The sequence below is a fragment of the Canis lupus genome, chromosome 20 (assembly GCF_048164855.1).
Source record: "Canis lupus baileyi chromosome 20, mCanLup2.hap1, whole genome shotgun sequence".
NCBI classification, from domain to species: domain Eukaryota; kingdom Metazoa; phylum Chordata; class Mammalia; order Carnivora; family Canidae; genus Canis; species Canis lupus.
Window position 1 is genome coordinate 13,582,537 of NC_132857.1, and position 16,751 is coordinate 13,599,287.

General features: G+C 36.1%; 1 protein-coding gene and 1 long non-coding RNA gene across 2 annotated transcripts in view; one reads left to right on the top strand and one right to left on the bottom strand.

Annotated features, from left to right (window-relative positions):
• LOC140611673 (uncharacterized) overlaps window positions 1–13,700 on the top strand; it is a 34,730-nt gene extending 21,030 nt beyond the window's left edge. Inside the window, exon 4 of the long non-coding RNA XR_012012791.1 lies at window positions 13,417–13,700. This is a non-coding gene — a long non-coding RNA (uncharacterized lncRNA). The remainder of the gene's footprint in view (window positions 1–13,416) is intronic.
• Window positions 1,174–16,751, bottom strand: part of C20H4orf33 (chromosome 20 C4orf33 homolog) — a 312,784-nt gene continuing 297,206 nt past the window's right edge. Inside the window, exons 11-12 of the transcript XR_012012787.1 lie at window positions 3,583–3,665; window positions 1,174–3,495 (exon numbers count right to left, since the gene is read on the bottom strand). The gene's annotated coding sequence lies outside the window, so the exon portion shown is untranslated. The remainder of the gene's footprint in view (window positions 3,496–3,582; window positions 3,666–16,751) is intronic.

Sequence of the window (16,751 nt, forward strand, 5' to 3'; positions counted from 1 at the left end):
TATTTCCAAGGTGTGGACCCACTCTAGACCAATAAATCAGTACCTCCAGGGTAAGGAACAGGCATCCATATACTATTATGTGTTTTAATCATGTAGATCTAACCAGTGGCTGGTCATGTTGACTCAGGCAGCTTGTAAAGATCTAAATGAGAACCAACATACCAAGTAATCCTTCCTATCATTAAACTAAAATTTTTTTATTAAAACTGTTCAGTATTTACATAAACCCAGATACTTTTCAGCACATATTCCTCAATTTCGGTAAGTTTTCTTTTAACGATTGGCATTCTATAATTTTGTCTCTCTTCTGTGACACACAGCTCACAGGAAATTCTTTTAGTAAGATATTTAATGAAATGCCCTTGGATGGACACCAAGGTGGACTTTCTTACTGTAACAAATAGCGCAATCAAGTTCCAATACTGTTATTAGTGCAATATTGTTCCAATATTGTTTAAACTTCTGTGTAATCCACTAGGTTGTTTTCAAAACCTGGTAACAATTGCAACTTAGATCACATTTACATCTTCATCTCTGCCATCCATTCCTCTTAGGAGAAAAGAAGACAGTATTTCTCCTTCTGGAAGAACAAAAGATGTAGCAATTAAATATAAATTCTTCAGTTTACCTAAATTTTAGTATTTGACTTGTAGCAGTGACTATTAGGTGTTTTTCAATGGTCCATCTTCCCCTTTTCTGGTAGAACCTTTGAATATAAGTAGATCACATCAAGGCACAAAATAAAGACTGCTTTGAAGTTACATGGGACACGACTAAGTTCTGGCCAATGGAATGTAAGCAGAAACAATTTTCCAAACTCCTGGGAAGTAATATAAAGTGAGGGAATATGCCCTTTTATTTCTCTTTTCTTCTTCCTTATATCTGAAATGAGGATACAGTGACTGGTCCTCCAATAGCCACATCAGACAAAGAAATAAACATCACACATAGAGGTTGGCAGGTGAATCCAAACTAATGAATCTGGATTCCCAATGAGCCTGGCACCACCTTAGCACCCCGGCACTGCCTGCATTTCCATTTCTATCCGGTTAAACTCACCATATTTTGGGATTTCTGTCACTTGCAATGGAAACTGAATCCCAACTAATACCTGGCCACTTAAATAAAAGGTCACAAATGGATTAGCAAACAATTACAGACAACATATACACATTTAAAAGCAATAGTTTAAAACCGATATTTTATGATGAAACTGAATACACTTTCTCTTTCTTGGTTGCTCTTTCCTTGAGCTGTAAGAGGGAAAGAAAAGGTGAAATATACAGCTCTCATGGAGGAAAATGTGAGATTTGAAATCATTTAATGTATGAAAAAACTGTTGCTAGGTGACTGTTGTCTGAAAGCTTGCTGAGGTGTGTTGGCACCTAGAGGAAAATGCAAGTAGGAGTAATGTTTTCTAAGTTTACCCCTTAACGAAGATGCTGTATTATTTTTAAACAGTGAACACTGGGTAAACAAGAAACAAAAAACAATTCTTTTCATGTAAGATAAAACAACTTTTCTTTGCAAGCAGCCACATTCTCCAGAGGAGGAGCCAGGACTGGCACAGGACTGTGATATAGACAGCTTCCTCACTGTTGCCCTCGTTCCAGGAGCGCCACGCTGTCTCAGAGGTTCCAGGAGCAGCTGCCACAAAACTCAGTTTCAGCTTGTAACACCTGCCAGAGACTGAGTCGCTTGGGAAGAGGGAGGTCAGGTACTGATGGTCCTTTTGACAAGGGGAGGCCTAGTCTGTTTCTGGTGACAATCTTGTGTCTCATGTACTGAACGTGCTGATGTGGGACCTGAGGGGAAGACAGACACAGAAGATCCTCATGGCAACAGAGAGAAAGAGGGAGAGAGCAGTCAGACCAGGAATAGGTCAAGAGCACAGTAGGCTGCCGTCTTCAGATCAACTACCACTTTCCTCACTGGGAGAGTCTGAAGATGGTAGAGAAATCACTCCTCTCCGCCCACTTCCCTTCTACCAGACACCTTCCTAACTGCTCTAATTAGCTCTGATTTTAAACCTCTCTCCCAAAATGCAGCTAAAATCTTCAGCTGAATGCAAAAGAATATATTTGTCATCATTAAAGTTTCAAGACTGGGAATCAAGTTGGTCCTATTAGACATGGTGAAGGTTACAGGTCCAGGCTTAGTGAAGCTGAAGATTCTAATGGGAATATTAGAACTAGAAAGAGAAACTCTGACCTGTGAACACAGGCTTGCACTCACCCTCTCCTTTGCTCCTTCAATTAATTTCAATTATCCAATTGCTGGTTTTGACCAAGGAAGTTCAGAGGACACCCACACCCCAACAGAAGCATTTTTAATGATGAAACAGCGTAGTGTGGATTAACCCTTCTGCTAGCTTGTAATTTACTTGAAGCCTCAAACTTTATTCTGACCCATACAGGTGAAAGGATCACATTATCATGTCTATCTCTGTAGAGGTGGAAATGTCCCAGAATCAAGCAAGGAGACATTTCCTTTGGATGAATGAAGATCTTTTCCTAGGTTTAGAATGTTTCAGGCTGCGACATGGGAGGAGAACAAAGTGCAGGCACCTGGTAGTGTTTCCAGCAAAGCTAGTGTTGTCTCCCACTAGGCAATACCATTTGCAGGATTGTAATTATTATTATTATTTGCTTTTTAAAAAAATCAGTTCAAAAATTCTGAACAATAATTTACCTCACAAGAATTTGCTCATAATGTAGTTATTCCATCCCTTCTGCTCTTTCAAAGCCTTATTTTTGTAGCTAGGCATGAAATAATCTCCCAGAGTTTCTGGAGCAGGTCTTTTTCTATTCATGTGATTGCAAACAGAAACTCCTTATTCAAGAAGGAAAAGGTTATTAAGCCAAGTGAAGGCCTTTCTCTATTGAAATAAAAAGACAGAAAAGAACTTTGCAGCTGTAACTATGAGGTATGATGCAAGAGTGTGAGCAGAGCACAGCTCCCAGTCCTCCTGCCCAAACTGGCACATTGCCAGCAGTCAATTTAAAAGTCAATTTGTTCATCATTTAATTTGCAATGTGTTTGGGTTATTTTTAAATATCTACTTATTGTTTGGGGTGTCCAGACCTGCTTTCTAAATGAAATTCAAGTAAGTTATGCAAACTTTGAGCTGTTATATTCTGAGATGCTCATTTGGGAACTATCTTATATTTAAGCAATGATTGCAAAGTGCACCTGTGGGCAGAACATGGACTATCTCCATGGTTATACAGCCTTCCTTAACAAACTCTTGAACTTTAGTTCACTTGGCATTGTTTTGGAGTAGGAGTTGATGCTGATTCTATCGTAAATCAGGGTCCTGTGATCTTTGTCATTATGACTATCACCTCCTTACCTTTTGCTATGCCACAAACTGGACAAATTTCTTTTACAAAACATGATTTGACCACATCACAATCCAGAAATGTTTTACCGAATCTTTTCATCAGCTTTCTCCCAATGCATAAATGGTCCCAAAAGCATCCCATTGCTTGGTGACTGCAAGACACATAGAAAATATTAGTCAATACTCTAAGCATACCAGTCATCACTAGGAAATAAAGCAGAAAAACCTTATTAAGCTACCTTACTGGGTGCGATCAGGAAACAAAATGAACTAATTATTATTTCCTTTCTTTTTCCAATGATTTGTAATTCCTGGATGAAACCTGAAAAATACCAAAAGGTTTCAAGGCAACCCTTTAGAAAGTGACCTTTTGCTTTCCCCATTTTATTTGCCCTACGTGTTAATTGACTTTGAAAAAGCAGTATATTATCTTTTTAGAAAAAAGAAAAGTATAGACTTGATTTGTGAACACCAACATCCTATTGCATCAAAGTGTTGTTTAAATCATCACCCAGCAGAGCTGAGAACAACTATCCAGGAGTGAGAGAGAACAGATTTTAAAAAAAAAAAAAAAAAGGGCAAAACTGTCTCCGAATGAAAGAGTACCACTGCCATCTACAGGGAGAAATGATAATAGTCAGCTATCAATTCAACAAGCAGGGAAATGATTTTAATTATCCTGCATTGCCAGTAATTTTCCTATTCATTTGATGTGCAGAGGTCATCTTTACTCACTCTTTGTTCTAAAAATGTGTGGACTGGTGGGGACAAACGGAAGTGGAAGTTCATGAAAAGTGGTTCTCTCTTAGCAAGATGCTCTGAGTTACTGACAGGTACTAAAGAGTTGGTGTAATACCCAAGTAATTGAATGAAATGACTTTATTCTGACATTCAGATGACCAGATTGGATTTTTCTTAGACATCTGGACCCAAAATCAGTGTGCTTATTTATTTCTACACTTTTATGACATTTCCCCCAATAGCATAATTTGTTACAGAATTTTTTTAATTTCTTTTTTTAAAAAATGCCATTCCCCTAAAAGAAGTTGTGAATATATTTAATATATATTAAATAGTCTAGAAAACTGTGAAACAAGAATAACTATAGCTTCTTAAAAAGAATCCAAATTTGGAGAAATTATTAGGCATATAGAGCTTATGGGGGTGAGAGGCTAAGAAAATAAGGGGTTTAAGGTTTCCATTAATTTTTCAGGCCAAATGAAGTGAGAAGATAGGAATTATTATGTGATGTTATTAATTGTTTTGGACATACAATTGTTTAATTTAAATGTAGGCTTAATTAGAAATAGAATGTAGTCCACATGGAATAAAACTAAATCTCTTGAAAGCATTCTCTCCCTTGGAAAAGAAAGTAGCTTCGTTCTCAGCAGTCTTGGGGAAAGGAGTTTTTGTGAATTGTAATAGCAATCTCTACATATAATATCATTATTTAGTGGTTAATTAAAATGCAATTTGTGGTTTTGACTCAAAAAAGCAGTATTTCTTAAGAACTTAAGAAAAATTCTTCTGTAAGAAAACAATTCCATTCCTAATTGCACCAAAAAGAACAAAGTACCTAGAAATAAACTTAACCAAGGAAGTGAAATACCTGTAGTCTGAAAACTATAAAACATTGATGAAAGAAATTGAAGATGACAAAACAAATGCAAAGATATTTCATATTCATAGATTGGAAGATTGATATCATTAAAATATCCTTCTTACTCAAAGCAATCTATAGATTCAGTGCAATCCCTATCAAAACACCAATAGCAGTTTTCACAGAACTAGAACAAATAATCCTAAAATCTCTATGAACCACAAAAGAAACAAAATAGCCATAGCAATCTTGAAAAAGAAGAACAAAATTGAAGTATCACAATTCAAGATTTCAATATATACTACAAAGCTGTAATAATCAAAACAGTATGGTCCTGGCACAAAAATAGGCACATAGGGATCCCTGGGTGGCGCAGCGGTTTAGCGCCTACCTTTGGCACAGGGCGCGATCCTGGAGACCCAGGATCGAATCCCACATCGGGCTCCCAGTGCATGGAGCCTGCTTCTCCCTCTGCCTGTGTCTCTGCCTCTCTCTCTCTGTGACTATTACAAATAAATAAATAAAAATAAAAAAAAATAGGCACATAGATATAGAATAGAATAGAATAGAATAGAATAGAATAGAATAGAATAGGAGAGTCCAAAAATAAACCCACAACTATATGGTCGATTAATCTTCAACAAAGGAGGTAAGATTATACGATAGGGAAAAAATGGTCTCTTCAAAAAAATGATTCTGGGAAAATGGACGGTTACATGTAAAAGAATGAAACTGGACCACTTTCTTACTCCTTACACAAAAATATACTCAAAATGGATTAAAGACCTAAATGTGACAGCTGAAACCATAAAATTCCTAAAAGAGAACATGAGCAATAAATTATCTGACACTGGACATAGCAACATTTTTCCACACATGTCTCCTAAGGCAAGGGAAACAAACACAAAAATAAACTATTGGGACATCAAAATACAAGTTTTTGCACAGTGAAGGAAACCATCAACAACAACAAAAAAATGCAACCTATTGAATGGGAAAAGGTATGTGCAAATGAATTAACCAATAACAGGTTAATATCCAAAATATATAAAGAACTCATACAACAGAACACCAAAAAAATCAAATAATCCAATTAAAAGATGGGCATAGGACATGAATAGACATTTTTCCAAAGAAGACATACATACAGGTGGCCGGCAGACACATGAAAACGTGATCAACATCACTAATCATCAGAGAAATACAAACCAAAACTACAATGAGGCTTCACCTTACATCTGTCAGGATGCTGATGTGTGGAGGTTCCTCAAAGAGTTAAAAATAGACCTGCCCTATGACCCAGCAATTGCACTGTTGGGGATTTACCCCAAAGATACAGATGCAATGAAACGCAGGGACACCTGCACCCCGATGTTTCTTGCAGCAATGGCCACAATAGCCAAACTGTGGAAGGAGCCTCGGTGTCCATCGAAAGATGAATGGATAAAGAAGATGTGGTTTATGTATACAATGGAATATTCCTCACCCATTAGAAATGACAAATACCCACCATTTGCTTCAATGTGGATGGAACTGGAGGGTATTATGCTGAGTGAAGTAAGTCAATCGGAGAAGGACAAACATTATATGTTCTCATTCATTTGGGGAATATAAATAATAGTGAAAGGGAATATAAGGGAAGGGAGAAGAAATGTGTGGGAAATATCAGAAAGGGAGACAGAACATAAAGACTCCTAACTCTGGGAAATGAACTAGGGGTGGTGGAAGGGGAGGAGGGCAGGGGGTGAGAGTGAATGGGTGACAGGCACTGGGTGTTATTCTGTATGTTGGTAAATTGAGCACCAATAAAAAATAAATTAAAAAAAAAGAAAAATAAATAAATAAAAATAAAATAAAATCAAAGAGAAGAGAAGAAATAGCAAGTGTTGACAAGGATGTGGAAGAAAAGGAACTCTAGTATGGTGTTGGTGGAAATGTAAACTGGTACAGCCAGTATGGAAAGTGGTACAGTATATAGTTTCCTCAAAAAATTAAAAATATAAATACCATATGATCCCATAATTTCACTACTGGGTTTTTATCCAAAGAAGACAAAAACTATAACTCAAAAAAAAACAAATGAATAAACAAACAAAAAAGATAGAATCAGACCTATAAATACAGAGAGCAAACTGATAGTTGTCAGAAGGGAAAGGGATGGGGGGATGGGCAAAATGGGTGAAAGGCAGGGGGAGATAGGCTTTCAGTTATGGAATGGATAAGTCATGGGAATAAAAGGCACAGCATAAGGAATATAGTCAATGAGATTGCAAAAAAAAATTTCTTCCCACTGTGCCCTTAAAATTCCTATTTTAAAAAGACTCCAATTTTACTCATTTTACTAATACTGTTTCAAAAAAGAACATTTTACCTATCATATGAATGTTGTCGGTGTTATAAACTACAGTCTTTCCCTTCATCATGCTACAGAGAGTGAAGAGCACCAAGCAGCAATTAGTCATTAGGATGACATAATTCTGCAGCTATGAAGTGGCTCTAGAATACAAGAAAGCACTACTTCTATTTTCTCATTAAAAAAAAAGTAAGAACTGCACTAAATGACCTTAATGATCTCTTTTCACTCCAGCAGTCCTAGTTGTATTATCATATGGTCACGTAGTTAAAATTAGGTTCAACCTAAAATAAAATGATAAATATGGGTAAATAAGTGAGTGAGTTGCACCCAAACTTTTACCCAAGATATTTCTTCTGAGTAAAAACTTTTTTATAATTAATCACTATAATATGGGAAAATCTCTATAAATAAAAAATATGATGTAGATATGGATAAAATTTATCATAACAAACTGTTTTATACTGAATTAAAATATTCTTATTTTTGAAAGATGTGGTATATATGTGCAATGGATTATTACTCAGCCATAAAAAAAGAATGGGGGATCCCTGGGTGGCTCAGCGGTTGAGCGTCTGCCTTTGGATCAGGGTGTGATCCTGGGGTCAGGATCAAGTCCCACATTGGGCTCCTTGCTGGGAGTCTACTTCCTCCTCTGTCTATGTCTCTGCCTCTCTCTCTCTCTGTGTCTATCATGAATAATAAATAAAATCTTAAAAAAAAGTAGAATGGGATCTTGCCATTTGCAATGACATGGGTGAAGCTAGAGAGTATTAAGTGAAATAAGTCAGTCAGGGAAAGACAAATACCATATGATTTTACTCATATGTGGAATTTAAGAAACAAAACAAATGAGCAAAGGGGAAAAAAGAGAGAGAAGAGCAAACCAAAAAACAGACTCTTAACTATACAGAAGAAACCAATGGTTACCAAAAGACAGGTGGGGAGGATGGGTGAAATAGGTCATGGGGATTTTTTTTTTAAGATTTTATTTATTTATTTATTCATGAGAGACACAGAGAGAGGCAGAGACACAGGCAGAGGGAGAAGCAGGCTCCATGCAGGGAGCCTATTGTGGAACTCGATCCCAGGGCCCCAGGATCACGCCCTGGGCCAAAGGCAGGTGCTAAACCACTGAGCCACCCAGGTGTCTTGGTGATGGGGATTAAGGAGTACACTTGCTGTGATGAGGACTGGGTGTTGTATGTAAATGTTGAAACACTATATTGCACACCTGAAAGTAATATTACACTGTATGTTAGCTCATTGGAATTTGAAAAAACTTTTTAAAAAGACTATGTTTTTTAACATTATAGTGAAGTACAAAAATAATTTCTCATCCCCAATCTAGTAAATTTATCCTAAATATATCTTTTTATAAGTGTTTTTGGAGTTCATAGAACAGAATACTCCTCTGGCCCTTATAAATGTTACTACATAAAAGTTTTAAGGCAGTAATTAGCTTATCTCCTTATTAAAAAGAAAGAAAAAAATGAAGATATAATAAGTTATTACATTCAAATTAAAGTCAAATTATTTCATTATGAAAAAAATTCTTATTTTGATTCTAGTTTTATGATGATGAATCTAGATACAAATTTTCTTTTATTCACCCTGCTGGGATAGATTCACTAGGCTTCTAAGATTTGTATGTTAGTATTTCTTGTTAATTCTGGGAAATTTACAGCCAGCTTTTCTTGAAATATTTTATCTCTCCCATTCTCTGTGTCCTCTCCTCTTGGAACTTTAATTATACATAAGCTATGCCTTCTGATTCTGTATTATATACTTTTACATACTTTTAATCTCTCATATTTCCCATCTCTTAGTCTCTTGACACGTCTTTCTGTGTAATTTCATCAGGTATGTCTTCTAATTCACTAATTTTCTCTTATGCTGTTTCCAATCTTCTGTTAAACCTGCTCATTGAGTTAATTAAAAATTCATTTTCCATTTTTAAAAATGCTTATTTCCTTATATCTGCATAGTCACTTTTTATTAGCTTGCTCCTTACTCATTTAAAATATATTTTACTTCTGTAAAACACTGAATGTGTCCATTTTCTGTTCTTTATCTGATACTACCAATATCTGAAGGCTTTTTTAACTTGATACTACAATCTGCTAGTCTTGTTACTACCATCTTCTGATAGTCCTCACTTTCTTGTTTTGTTTCTTTGTGTATTTGGGTATTTGGGCTGTAAGCTCATATTACTTAGGATATTCATGGGAATTATTTGAGAATTACGTTGAAGACAGGTTCTTCCAAAAGGATTTGATTTTGCTTCTTCCACAATCCTAAACCATACCAATCTCACATCACTTCAAACCTACCTGCGGACTGTCCTGTGGCTAGAAATAATAAGAGAACTTTTTCTTTAAATCAATGTCAAACTTTGAAAGAAATTATTTCTCTTGATGTGATAAGAGTGGCAAGGCAAGGAGTATTATTTCTAATTTTTACTTCATCTTTACCTTAAGAACACAGGGCTTTAAGTTCCCACTTTTATATGAGCTCTTCTTTTTAAATTCCCAAACCTAGAAGGTCCTAGTCTTTTTCTCCCATTTTTCCAATCTCTATGGAGATATAAAAACTAAAGATCAGGCCACATGGATTTGGCAAATATTCTCAGAGAGAAATCTGGTTGTATTCCTCTAGTTATCTGTCTGAATTCTCACTTTCACTCATGTTTTGCCTCTGAGAGTTTCTTAATTCCTTGCCAGGATGTCAATGACATAATAATGTGGGAGATTTTCAGTTGTTTTTCAGTCAGGTCTGTCAAAGAATCTAGACTGCCATTCTGCTAAAAGCAGAGGTCCATTTGTATTAAAATCTTAACATAAACCTATATATGCATTGTATTCCCTATTAACTTGAGATACTAAAAACTCAGCTTCTTGGTCCGTGTTGCTTAACAATTTGATCCTTCAAAATAAACTTGATTATGCCATTTTCCCCTTTAATCTTTGTCATATCAGTCCACTGCATCAGGATAAAATTCAGTCTTCCAAACATGTCTTACGATATGCATAGATCTTGTTCAACTCTAGCTTCCCCTTTCTCTACCAACAGCAACATTACCACTGGGTCCTACTGAGTCATTCTCTTTTAACCTTTTTACATATTCATTAATAGAGCACTGTTCTCTTCCTAGTCTTCCTTCAAGTTTCAGCTTATCTGCTATTTCCTGCAGGGGGGCCTTCCCTGAAGCCCAAATCCAGGTTGAGTCACATCTCTCCTTAGGAATCCAATGGAGCCTTATACCTAATTCCCCATCACAGATTTGTCACACTGTTATCCAATGCCTTGTTTGTATTTCTGAATGTATAACTATATTCACTAGTTATAATGATAACCCCACTATAACACAGGCTTTATAAAAACAGGTATACTTGTCCTATTCAAATATATACTTGGCACCTACCACAATCCCTGCAACAGAACAAGCACTCAGTGAATATTTTTTAATGTAAAAATAAAGTAACTTTCAGCTTTTTCTTAATTGTAAACAAAGGTATTACTGTGTCTGCGTATTTCTATTTGATTGGGTCATAAATTACTGAGTAATACAAAGGTATGGGGATCTGTATTCACGTTAAGGACATCGCTATTTCAGAACCTTATTTTTTATCCTGAAAAGGCAATCTTCCAAAATATTAAACACTAATTTGAAACTCAGTTAATGCTGTTGCCAAGAGGACATCAAATCATAAAAGCTTTTGGGACTGTATTCCTATTGTCTATGAAGAATGATTTAATTTCTTCATTATAATTCCAACTGCATTGAAAGGAAACAAGGTAAAAGACTCATCAGAAGATCTTCCTAACTGAAATCTTAGGAGATTGTGCTAATTTGACGTTCATTAAAACAACAGCTAAAATGATTAGAGGTAGACAGACCCTAATCTAGCCTGTGTGTAACCAAAGGGAGGAAGTACAGTGTGATATGCCTACAAGTCATATAAACATTACCTTTCTTTCTTTTTCACCCTCTTCTGATCCTCAGCCACTTATTTTGTTTCTGTGTTTCTAATTCACTGCCTTCAGGAACTATGTGATGTCCTCTTTTTCTTCAGAATTAACCTAAGAATTTGACTTAGCCAATATTGTACACATGCTACAAAATTAACTGCCAGCTAAATAATTTCAGGCTGAAATTGCATCAACTACTGTGATTTTTTTTAATATAGAAGCAATTAGTCATCCAACCCTTTGATTTTGATGAAATCAGAGCAAAGTGGCAATTTATAGACATTATAATAATTTTGCACAATGGACATCATTCTTTATGGAAAATGAAGAATGCCAGATTCTATATATCATTCTATATATCATAAATCACACTGAAAATATCATGATAAATTGAATTTAAAAGTCATGAAATCTAGAGCACAGAGTATTGAATACCCACAATATTATCAGTAACACGGGGATCATGGGGAAGTCCCTGGAAACTTGGGCTTTTTATTATGTAACTCTTCAGAAATACTTACAGAAGTAGAAAAAAAGTAATAATCTAAGCAACTTCTTTAAGTTTCTGTTCATTAATTATGATTAATTCTGTAAGAGAATTAATTGAGCTCTTGAGTCAGCTTCAGAATTATAATTATAAAACTTCTGGATCTAAATTAAATAGTCATGGTTTTCCAAGATTTTAGACATGGTTCTAAGATCTGGTCTTAGACCTTATGATAAGGCCTGTGAAATCCCATTTTTAAGGGAGGAATGCAGTTCTCTCTCACTTTCGGATGGTAGGCACTAAATCTCTCTTTATAGATAATGTTATCAATGCATTTTTTAATTTATGTTTTTTATAAAGGGGAAGAGTCAAAGGGAAAGGGAGAGAGAGAACCTTAAGCAGGTTCTACATCCAGTGTATGAGCCCAACACAGAACTCAATCTCAGAACCCTCAGATCATGACCTGAGCTGAAATCGATAGTCATAGACATTAAACTGACTGAGGCACCCAGGCATCCCTGTTTTCAATGCATTATTATTGTACTGATATTGTACAACACAATCTTAATGAGGATTCCAGTACAAAGATACAATGAAACAAATAAATGTTTAAATGGATGCCACATAGTATGTCATTTGTCTCCCATTCCTGAATTTTGTCCAGTTGTTATCATCTTCCTATTGAAGTATATAACTGATATTTTTTCCCCCTTGAGACATAACATGCTATTGTATGATCACTGTTTTCTCAAAGGTACTTCTATTCAGTTTAAAAAGAATCCGTGATTCTAGACATGAGAGTCTCTTTAAAAGGAAGCCTGATCTCCTTTGAACAATGTGGACTATGGGAAGACATACAGTGAACCAGGAGAAACAAGTTGCTGAAGTGGATAATGACCTGGATAGGATATTGAAGCCAAAGGTGCTTTTAAGTGGCAGCTGGGCCAAATGGAGGGAAGTGACTTGTGGCATGTCATAAAGATCAGCATTAGTATTGGTTTTAGTTACTTTGCTGACCTAAAGGAAAGAAAATACAGTAAAGTAATGAAATGTGCTGATGATACAAAGTAGAGAAATTTCGCCAATACAAGGTAGGAAAACAATAAAACTAACAATGACTTAGTAAGCTAGAATTACGAGCTGACAAGTGCTTTCTGCTATTCAATTATAGGAAAGTCTAAGTAAAGCTAATCTAAAGGTAAATACACAAGAAAAATAAACTGAACCTTTGATGGGCCATGGTAATCAAATTGTTTTCCCCAAGAGTTCAATGTAGAACTTTTATTTTTAAATAGTTTATTCCCAAATATTTGGTAACAGAACACTCATAGCAATGGATATAATTCCATGCAAAGGGACAAATGACAGAAAATATTGGTAGTATTGGGGGATACTACAACTATACCCTTGAAAAAAAATAAGACAAACCATAAAGAAGTTTGGAGTGTTGAGTCAGGCAAGCTCTAGTAACTCCTCAAAATGAAAAAGTTACTACTATGTATACAATTAACATGCAACACCATGGAAGATATTTCTACTGACAGAAAGTATAATGGAAGAAAAGATTTCTTTCTCAAATATACAATTATAAACAAAAGCTGAAAGAAAAAAAGTCTCAACTAAGAAGTAGATGGCAAACTTGAATGTTTTTATTTTCACAGAGCAAGATTCAGTCAATTAAAGAAGAGTCAAAGGTGTCAAGAAAAATGAAATCAACAGGAGGTAGGAGGGGAAAGGATGGAAGAACTTGTATCATCCAGCCTCTGATACTGATGGCTGTGATTGACATGTGCACCGGCCCTGTACATGTCTATTGGAATCCCTCTTATTTGAGGAGCTGTTTCTTCAGAACTGTCTCATTATCAGAATTGTCTTACAGTAATTCCTGAGGTGTTTGGGTATCTAAAATTGCACATATTCTTTAGCTACTAATAAGAAAGTTAAAATCTCTATTAAAAATCATATTTAAATTACTGCTCAAAATATTTGGTTCTGTTTAATGGAGAATAGCCCTTTAAGAAAAGTATGATTGAAGCAGTTTTAATAGAAGCTATTATCTAATGCTTTCTTTTAAAGTATGTGTAGGGGTCCAGCTAAGGGGAACCAAGTGTGAAGTGTTTAATGAGTGAACAATGCACCGCATAAAAAATAACCCACATCAGAGGAAGAAAAGGGAGGGGTAGCTTCACTCCCTCATTTGGATGTCAGGAGAAACACTTCATTCTAATTAGAGGAAGAGCAGACATAGGGCTTTCAACCCTTCCAAGAGCTCCATACCATTACTTAGATACTTCTCATCTTCCTGCTTTTGCTGTATAGAAGAGCAGAGTAATGACAGTAATAATAATGACAACAAATATTTTTTTAACTTGTACCATGTGGTAGGCAGGAGAGTGAGTGTAGCTAGAAAACAGGGACCAGAGAGTAGACACTTAGGGGTTGTGATTCACTTCCCTTTGACTATTCCCTCTTTGGTAGTTGAACAACGGGTAAATTAAAAAAAAAAAAAAATAGCAACAGCTATCAGCACTGAATCTAAAATCACTTACTTGCTGGGTTGGAAAGGAAACATCATCAAGCATTGTAGCATTGTACATAATTAGTGTCAAAACCCAAAGATAAGGTCAAAATTCTGGATTATTGAGAAAAATACCAAATTATACCAAAAAATGGTTTACTTTATTAATTTTAAAATGTTTGCATCTGTTTGCTTTGTGCTGTCTTTATAATATGAGCAAACATTTATTGAACATCTATCATATACTGAGTACAAATCATCCAATTTCAATTTCACACTAACTTTATGGATTAGATGTTATTATTCCTATTTCACATAAAAGAAATTAAGACCATAGAGCTTCAGTAAGTAGTCCATAGCACAGCAATAGGAACTATCAAAGCCAGATGCAAAACTATGTCTGTTCAATCCTAACTAGTTTACCTTTTTTTTCATTTGTAGTAATTCTAATTTAATATACAAATAATATCAACTTTCAAGTTTATAATATTAATGTCCTTGCCAATAGAAAAAGACATTGCAATTCCTGATAGCCCATGAAATCAGAGCACAATTCCAGAGGAATTTTACTTTATGTATATTGAGAAAAAAAATTTTTTGAGAGAGAGAAAGAGCAGTGGGGAGGGCAAAGGGAGTGGAAGATAGAATCTTAAGCAGATTCTGCACTGAGCATGGAATCCACACAGGGCTCGATTTCATGACCTGGAGATCTTGACCTGAGCCAAAACCAAGAGTTGGACGCTTAACTGACTGAGCCACACACATGCTTCAATGTATATTTTGTAAGAGTAACATATATTGTGAGGTGTCTGGGTGGCTCAGTTGCTTTAGCATCCAATTCTTGGTTTCAACTCAGGTCATGATCTCGGCGCCATGAGGTTGAGCCCCACTTTGAGTTTCATGCTCATCGTGGAGTCTGCTTGTCGCTCTTTCTCTCCCTACTTGTTCTCTCTCTGTCTCAAATAAATGAATAAAATAAATAAGTAAAATCTTTAAAAAAGAGTAACACATATTCTGATATTGTTTACATCCAAATAACTAGAGTTATATTTTCCCAGATTTTTCATCATTATACTCAGTTTCTGTCTTCTATTCATTAGTTGCTTCAGATCTGTTTCAAACATGATTTCTTTGAGCCACTTGAAATCCTAACCTTTATGTCAATAAGAAAGCTTTCATTTCAAACCCTAAATAATAAATCTAGTATTTCATGTCCCTCCATCCTTTAATTCTGTATGGAGCAGTATTTAGGCTTTCACAATCTCTTTTTATTACCATTTACCTTTTAGTTTTGCTCTGTAAAGGTTACAATTACTGTTACCAATAAAAGGTAAGAATGAGAAGTGTAGAAGAAAAGAAATGATAGCAACTATTTTGGTGCCCAAATATAACCCACAACTAACTTCTGTAACTCTCACTTACTCTCATTTCTTCCCATTCTCCCCTCACCATTGGCTCCCAATCTTTCTGCTCTGTGCCACGTGGGGGAAAAAGGAGAGCTACAGACATCCATGGAAGATGAAATACAGAAGATTGAGAAGTTGGCTAGAAAATAATTACCAAGTTGATTTGCAAGTCAAAGGGAAGAAAAGAGAAGGAGGAAGGAAGGAAGGAAGGAAGGAAGGAAGGAAGGAAGGAAGGAAGGAAGGAAGAAGGAAGGAAGGAAGGAAGGAAGGAAGGAAGGAAGGAAGGAAGGAAGGAAGGAAGGAAGGAAGGAAGGAAGGAAAGAAGGGAGGGAGGGAGGGAGGAAGAGAGAGGGGGAGGAAGAGAGAGGGGGAGGAAGAGAGAGGGGGAGGAAGAGAGAGAGGCAGAGATGGAGGGAGGGAAATTCCAAGAAAAGTAAAGGGTCTGACTTTAAAAAGGTAACAGAATCTTTCTGTTTCATGACTGTGTCCCTGAATATGCATCTAAATACAAAAATCTGCAAACAAGTTCAAGAGTACACAGACCTCTCTCCAGAGCCCATTCATAGATTGAACCCCTGCATTGGGATTTATTGTGAAACCATGTCTCTGAATGAAAAATATAACTGAAAGATGATTTTCAAACACATTTTAGCTGTCGCCTTTGGCATACAGCAGCTTGATACACAAAGACTGGGATGTACAATACACAAGTGGAGAAAATATAGATAGAAAGCACAAGAAGGGCATATTACATAATAGGCCACCAAAAATGCCTGAAGGACGCTCTAGGAGTCTGACCCTGCATGGCACCATGTTGGCATATATCGGTTTCTTATGATACCATTGAGTTCTTCCTTAAAGAATTCACCCTGGCCTATTTTCCCTCCACTGCAGGTGGTTTGAGTCATCACATTGCTGTAAAGAATGTAATCTGCTCTCCAACTGGGAGCAAAGGTGAATTTAGTTGTGCTCTTTCTTCTCTTGTGAATAACATCTCCCTGACTGCTTACTGTAATGCCAGCACTTCTAGCCTCTACCTCCTCATCCTGTCAGCATCTCGTCAATTTGTTGG